Source organism: Colossoma macropomum, unplaced genomic scaffold (assembly GCF_904425465.1).
Source record: "Colossoma macropomum unplaced genomic scaffold, Colossoma_macropomum, whole genome shotgun sequence".
Classification (NCBI taxonomy): Eukaryota; Metazoa; Chordata; class Actinopteri; order Characiformes; family Serrasalmidae; genus Colossoma; species Colossoma macropomum.
The window spans coordinates 40,012,639-40,020,562 of NW_023494793.1; the positions used below are offsets into that span (position 1 = coordinate 40,012,639).

General features: G+C 43.8%; 1 protein-coding gene across 3 annotated transcripts in view; it reads left to right on the forward strand.

The window, feature by feature from the left end:
• Positions 1 to 367: 367 nt before the first annotated feature.
• rfx2 (regulatory factor X, 2 (influences HLA class II expression)) overlaps positions 368 to 7,924 on the forward strand; it is a 58,404-nt gene continuing 50,847 nt past the window's right edge. For all 3 annotated transcript variants that reach the window (XM_036579538.1, XM_036579539.1, XM_036579540.1), the window contains exon 1: positions 368 to 590. The gene's annotated coding sequence lies outside the window, so the exon portion shown is untranslated. The remainder of the gene's footprint in view (positions 591 to 7,924) is intronic.

Below are 7,924 nucleotides of genomic sequence, written 5' to 3' on the forward strand. Positions count from 1 at the left end.
CACACATGTATATGTATAGTGAAGATGGTTCTTTAAGAGTGTGCATATGTGTATATATATATATATATATATATATATGTGTGTGTGTGTGTGTGTGTGTGTGTGTTTATAGCTCTGTACCAACCCCAGTCTTGCATTTTCATCATCACATTTTCGACTTTAAGGTATTCGGTTTCATTTGTTGTTATAAACTTATGAGTCATAAAAACTCGTCAAACTGGCAACAGCCTGAGCGGGAAACCCGCCCAGGGTGGCGCGTAGCTGTGGCGGCAGTTTGCAGCGGGAACTTAAAGCCCAACCGGAGAAAGAGCGAGCGGTAATAGAACACGGTGGGCGGGGGGGTTCGTTTTAGCCCCGCCCCCGTTGCTTCTAAGAACCCTGACGTAGGCAGCAGGAGCGGGTAGCAACAGTTGCCTCGAGACCCCCGGCCGGCGCGCCATAGTGACTGTAGTCGTGGAGACAGTTACTTACCAACGAGAGCAACACTCAGCAACAACATCAGCAGCAGCGGAGAGAGTGGGAGAGAGAGAGAGAAAGAGAGAGAGAGAGTGGAGAAAAGAGAAAAGACAGCAGATCTTACTAAACACAAGGTGAATATTCATCTTTACTGGTTAGAAAAGACAGATTTGTTTTCTGTTGCTTATTGAATGTTGTTTTTTTCCCTTCGTCCTAACTCTTCGTTAGCTTTCTCAGCTGCTCGTGTCAGTTTAACGGTCACTTGTGGCTAAAGTAGTAATAAAGCACAGTTTGTTCGCAGTCCAGCTCGATTAAAAAGCTCTCGGTCGTCTGGTTGGATGTTCGTGTACTCGCTGTGATGTGTCAGGGTCCGAGCTAGTGAACTTACGGTGGATGTTAGCTAGGCTAGCTAGGGGAGCTAACCAAACCGAGCTAAACTTCAGACTGAACAGTTTTATAGACGAGGCTGAATTCATATTCGCCAACGTCTTGTTCGAATTCAACCGTTCCACCTTAAATGGTGGAGCAGTTAACGTTAAACTCAGGCGGTCGAATCCTGGCGAGTAGGAAGTCAACTTGAGCTTCGTGTTTGCAGCTGCTGGGTTCAGCGTTAGTTAATCTCAGTTTCTGTTTTCTCTGTGTGGTTTTCAGTGGGTTTAATCTGTGATGCGCTTTGTTAGTAGTAGTAGTAGTTGCATCTACTGGACCCCGAACCCGCACTGCCTCGGCGCGGTTTGGCTGTTCTGCCCGGGTAGCTCAGTCGGTAGCGCGCTGGACCCTCAACCCGAAAGTCACCGTCTCGAGCGTGGCGGAGTCGAAGCAGCTAGTTAAGTTTCATGTCTTCTTGGTTTCCTGTGTGGAGGCAAATGCTCGCTAGGACGCATTTCAAGCAGCTCTAACAGCTCTTACCACAGTGATCCATTCAGGCTGGAGCGAAATGCCTCTTTCTCAGCTCGGACGGAGGCAACAGGTTGTTGGAGCCAGGCTGAATGTGCGCAGCAGCAGCCAGGAGAAAACTCAGAAACGGTGGGCTTTGCATTGCAAATGTTTGTAATATCAGTAACCAGAATCGTTTGGTTTTTCCGTTCAACTTGGGTCCTCGTTAGGGTGCATCGTGGTGCAGTGGCAGCTGAAGGCAAATGTAAGATGACCTGCCTAAAACGTTAGCTAAAAGTCCCCGTCGCAGTGCTGTTCACGTAGAAATAGCAATAAAAGTCTTTATTTTTTTGGTTTCAAAGGGGCATTCCACCGATTCTTCAAAATTTCCGCTTAAATCAGTGGTTGAGATGTAAGCAAAGTCAGAGTGGTTTGATCTGAAATGGTTCATTATAGAGAGACTTACTAACTCAGATGTCTTTCCAGTGGTGGTGATAGGAACCAGGGGTCCTGATGTGTACAACACAAATATAAATATTTTATTTCCTTTCCAAAGACGCCAGTTAACCTACTTGTGTCTTCTGAGCTTCTAGATGTGATGATGACGATGATGGTAAAATCTTGGTAAATCTGAAAAAAATAAGTTGGGGACTATTTTGCTTCATGTGTCCCTCCGTCATGAATAGATTAAAATAAATATATCATGCTTTAGGCCAAACTTTTATCACAAAACTACCATTAAACAATGTCTCGGGCATCAAGCTGAGTATTCATAACCATTTCATGTAATAACTTTCTGGGAGGAAGCTTTTAGAGGTGGACGTCTGGTTCCTATCACCGCCACTATGAACAGTTCTGACTCTTTAAGTTTCTCTAGAACGAAGCACTCTGAATGACTTTGTTCACATCTTAACTATTTAATTGTGGAGGTTTTGGCAAATCAGACTAATTTATCCTCGAAAAAACTGCATATGTGCAAAAATTAAGTTAGAGTAAAATGCATTAGTAGTAAATTTCCTAGGGAAAAAGTTCCTACGTTTAGAGGAGGCTAACCTGCTTCTCGTTGGATAAAATCATCAGTAACCTGTAGCTCAGCGGAGAGCAGATCCCAATAATTGCTCACTTTGGTATAAAAGACTCTTGCAGTCTTCCGTATTCATTCTTTTATACGAACTGTTGTGGACGTCATGCTTAGTTTTGCCTTATTACCGTATTACACAGCTTGCAAAAGGTAGTTGAATGAGCTCTTACAGTGTTGAATTAACACAGAGAACATTCAAACCTATAGGAGTCAGAGGTTGTAAGAGCTAATTCATCACTACAAGTTAATCCAGCACTGTTAGTTAATTAGTCAGCAGTTAATCAATATAGGTGTTAATTGAACACCATGGGTGTTGTCGTATGTCCTTTTCCTTTCTTCTTTAAAACCTATAATAGCCAGGTGTAGCTGTGTATATATTTTAAAGCAGCCTAATTGCTGTATGTGTACAATAGCAGGCATCACCCATGACATTTCTTCAGTAATAATTGTAGCTGATTCTGACCAGTGATGCCAGTGTAAATTAAATTACGCATTATGCTCTGCATTCAGATCTGACAAGCACAGGGGAGCTGTTCGTCGGGCGCTGACGGCCTTGACAACGGCTCGACTCCTCTCATTGGAACCGGCTGTCATTTTTTTGGCGGGTAGCAGGCGTGTCGCCGTGGCGATGTTACACCTGCGCGGCGGAGAGCGGCTTAATGAGCCGCTCTTCATGACAATGGTCCACGGACCAGGTGTCGGCCGGCGCTCGCCTCTGCCTGGCTATTGATCTCTCTTTAGCCGCGAGTGGCCATGTCTCTGAAAGCCGGGCTGATAATGAGGGTAATTGGCGCACAGAGAGGGAGGTACAGAGAGAGAGAGAGAGAGAGAGAGAGAGAGAGAGAGAGAGAGAGCGAGAAAGAGAGAGCTGGGGCTGATGCAACACGTCGGCCACTCTGACTGGCAGCCCGCTAATCACATTACGACGGTCCTGATCAGTCGGCGCATTAGCGCCCGCTCTGATTCCGCTTGTTAAGGAGCGGGCTCGGCCTGTCAGAGCGATCGCTGGGGTGTGGAGCCTGGCAGAGCGGCAGTGCCCTCTCGAGAGCTGCTGACGGGGAGGGGGAGTCTAGCGTGCGTCCCTTTTAGACGTGAATTGTCAGGTGCGGCGGTGATTTCTGGACTGCTGGAGCAGAAAACCTCCGCTAACAATCTTTACCGAGCGACAAGGGTCTCCTAAGACCGGGATCTGGTGACTGGGTAAAGAAATATGTTGTCACAGGTGCATTTCCAGGCAGGATTCGTCTTCCCTGTCGAGGACTGAATGATTCATATAATTGGGGTTAATTATTGATGGGGCCAGACGCCTGCTTCCTGGCCAAAGTAACGTCCAGTTTGTCAAAGAAATAGGCCTTGGCCCTTAGAATGTGTCTATTTTCTGTGAGAGCCTGAAACTTATACAGTTTTACTGGTAGTTTGTATCCTCAATCCCATGTTCTGGTTCAATTTGTGTGGCCGATCAGCCTCACGTTCTGTAAATCTCCGCCTCAAACTATATACTACCTTCAAAAATGTACCCATTCCGCCACAATGTGGCAAGTCCGATCTCAAATCTCCAAATGAAATGGAATAACACACCGCAGATGTGTAGATAATTACAGGTTTGTAATTGTTCAGATATCTGAAGAAGGGATTAGTGTAAAGCTGCGGGCAAATTCAAAACCATTTGTTCGCTTGTTTTGACAAAGCACTCCGTTTCGGCCCGAGCCTGAATCAGGCTTTTAATTCGGTCACACACACCCTCCATAAAGAAAATAAAGGAACAGGAGTGAAACTCCACGCCAGCCAAAAGCCGAGCAGCTGGCGTGTTTACATGGCAACTTGATACACAAATACAGGCTGAGTAACGGAAAGAGAGCGCAGGCCTCAGGGCTTTAGCCTCAAGCTTTCAGAAGCGAGTCATTTTTACAGTGGAATTATAATTATTTTTATTGTTGTCTCTGATGGTGGTAAAGGAACGGTGGGGCTTTGGCTTCAGGAGGCAGGTCAGAGGGCAAAGGTGGAAGGAAGAGAATGTAGGTGTGGAGGGAGAATTTAGCTCCAGTTCTCTACTCCAGCCTGGAGGCCTAGCACTTGCTAGTGAAATTTTGCATGTGTAAATACTTTCATTTAAAGGGAGCAATGAGCAACTTCGCCCTGCGTACTTCCAGACTCAACTGTGGTGTACAGTTTGGACACAGTTTGACCACTAGCGCTACTCTGAAGGGGCGAGGCTTCGTATAGCAGCACTAACTGTCCAACAGGGAATGCTAACGTAACTAGACTCTAAGCACAAGCCTCTTAACATCTCTTATCCGCTAGCTACAGATAAACGTATGAAAAACTGCAAGATATGCATTAGGTACAGAATATATGTTGTGTTATTTTCTTTATTTTTGTATTTTTATTTACTGTTTATGGTAGGTGGCTAACTGCAATGTTAGCTCCTTGGCTAACTGCACTTGCACACAAGTCACCCACTGTCATCAGCCAGGTTGGTTATCTCTATATTTTTACTACAGATTGGTTATAATTATGATGACATTTGTTTTTTTGTGTTATGGTTAGCGAGTTAGCAAGCTTGCTAACTGCACCAAAACGATTTTTTTGTTGCCAGTCTTTCCAGACCAGCCTCTGGAAGTTTGACGCAGCATGAATTGTAAATGTCTAGTTTGTTTGTTAAGCTTTCTCATTTCTATTAATTACTGTTAGCCTATATATATATATATATATATATATGTATATATATATGTGGCGGTGCTGTCGGAATAAAACATTGTATCTCCATTTTTGCCGTTTTTCAGTTTTTGACATTATTTGAAAAATGCTTGTTGCTATTTACAATGTGTGTAAATTTCATGATGAATGGACCAAAAGAAACGGCCCAAAACGACTTGGAAAAAAATCTGTTTCCATTGACTTACATTAAAAGTAAAGTAAGTTTTTTTCCTTCTCCTGTAAAGTGACCATTTTGGAGATACTTATTTTTCTTATATATAAAATCTCGCTGTTGTCGAAACAAAACCTCATATCTCCAAAGTAACAACTTTACAGAAAAAAGAGAAAAAAAACATACTTTACTCTTAATGTAAGTCAGTGGAACCAGACTTTTTTCCAAGTAATTTTGGGCTGTTTCATTTGGTCCATTCATTGTGAAATTAACCCACAATGTAAAGGGAAACAGGCATTTTCAAAATATGTCAAAAACTGAATAATGTCAAAAATGGAAATGTGAGGTTTTGTTCCGACAGCAGCGAAAATTAATATTTCTAACATTATAATACAAATTATCTAAAAAAATTTGAAAATGATGGAGATGGGGAGGTTGTGTTTTTGACCGTGACGATATTCCTTTGCAGACACCTGCAGGTTTTCGTCTGCTAAGTCATTCTGAATGAGATGTGTTTATTTTATACACTAAATAATGGGCAAATTTCCAAAATAGGCAAAATATGTTCTCCTGCCGTTTAACTTCAGAAGGCAGACGTCTCTGACTAGCCGACACTCTGAATGTGAACACTTCGTAGCGCATGAAGCTAATAACCACTTAATATTTATAAGTTAGTGAATTTAGCAGCTAAACAGCTGCTGCAGCCACCTACGCCAGTTACAGTCAACAGTCTGTGTTCTTGTGCTTCGCATCCACTCTCTTTATTATAGCAGCGCAATATCACTGGCGAGAGGATTTCATGGAGACCGATGCACCTTTTCTCTCGACCCCCAGAATCACTGGTTTAAACGTCATGTGCTTTCAGGGTCGTGTGATAACTTATGCTGAGCGCCCCCTGGTGGATGTAGGAGATGACTTTGTTGAAGTTATTTATCTTCTTACTTCTTTTCTTTGCAAAATAATGTGTTTTTTAAACACTACTTAAAGCTCAAGAAAAAATTCGACACACAAACAAAGGGAGAAAAATGTGAATTCGATATCTGATCCCGTCTGACAGCCCGACAGCCGGGTCAGTCATTTACAGGATCACTGCCCGTAGCGCCTAAGAATAAAACTCCCAGTTGAATAATTCAGCACAACTGAATGGCCCAGTTATTCCATTTGGACACTGTGCAAAGGTAACATCTAAGCTGTGAGCAGCAGCCTGCAGCCTCCACCTTGAGCTTTACATGCCCACTCAGCCGCTTACCAACACAAATACGTGTTAGGAAAGCAGTGAGGTAGCGAGCTGGCTATTGATGTGGCCTGTGGTCATGCTTATGCATGAGCGGTCAGCACCTGTGGATGCCAGGTTGGCCGCCCTGGCTCTGGATTCTACCTAAAATGTCCAAAAGTTTGTAGACACTTGCTCAGGCGTTTCTTCTGAAACAGTATGCAACAACCTCTACTCTGCTGGTACTAGATAGTGAAACATTGCTGTGAGTGTTTGATTGCATTCAGCCACAAGAGCATTGGACGGAGCTTCATCACTCCAGAGAATGCAGTTCCACAGCTCCTCAGCCCAATGCAGGGGGGCTTTAAACCCCTCTAGCTGACTGTGGGCATCCCGTTCTATTGGTCAGTGCTTTTCTGTGGAGGCTGTACAAGGCTGTGTCAGCGATAGGTCCTGCAGTAAAGTAGCTGAATTCACTGATAAGATGCCGTGCCTGGATACTTTTGTGGTATATCTACCCGGGACGCCGACCTGAGGCATCAGCACCCTGTGATTGTTGCAGCCGTGTCCAGGGTAACCTTATACCATGGTGAGTTTTTAATGGCCTCGTCTGTGGTGGAGCTCGTCTCTCAAGCAGACAGCTGCAGAGTGTCCCCATAGGGGTGTGTGTGTGGGGTGTGGTGTGGATGTCCAGATACGGCTCATAGTCACATGTCCACCCATGTGTATGTGTCTGTGTACCGATGCTGTATTTAGCCCCTGTGGAAGACCCCAGCCCAAGAGTAGAAACAGTGTCCCTGCTCAGCTGACCTTGCTGTGCCCGGGGTTGTTGCAACCACTGCCCAGTTACTGTCCACATACTACCAAAATATATCTTTGAATTGGAGCAGCGGTCGGGAATATGTGCATGCAGGCATTTTGGTTATATGCTTAGCATGCCTGTGGAAATAATGTAAAAATTTGTATTAAATTGCGTTAAAAAAAAAAACAAAAAACAAATATTCAGTACCGTTAACTGTAGCCTAAAATGTACCATTCCCTCCTCAGTCCATATATGGAAAAGTAAACTGTAAGCATGAATGGTCTGTTTTGAAATAATTGTTTTTATGTCATGATAATCAATGAATTTGCCTGTAGACACCTATTAAGTTATATAGAGTGTTTTGTACCACACTGAGTGTGTTTACATGCACTTAATAATCCGATAACTGCAGAAAATCAGATTTTGTCAGTAATCTGATCAATGCGTTTGCAAGCACTTGAGTAATCAGATCATGTGGAAGCTCCAGGTCTACAGTGAATCAGACAGTAATCAGATTTCTGCTTTACAACCAGCCAATAAACTCACAGAAGAGACGTGGCTGTGAACGTGACGTAAAACCCAAACTTCATGCCGCGGCTTTTTTCTTAAACATCGAACCACTTCACC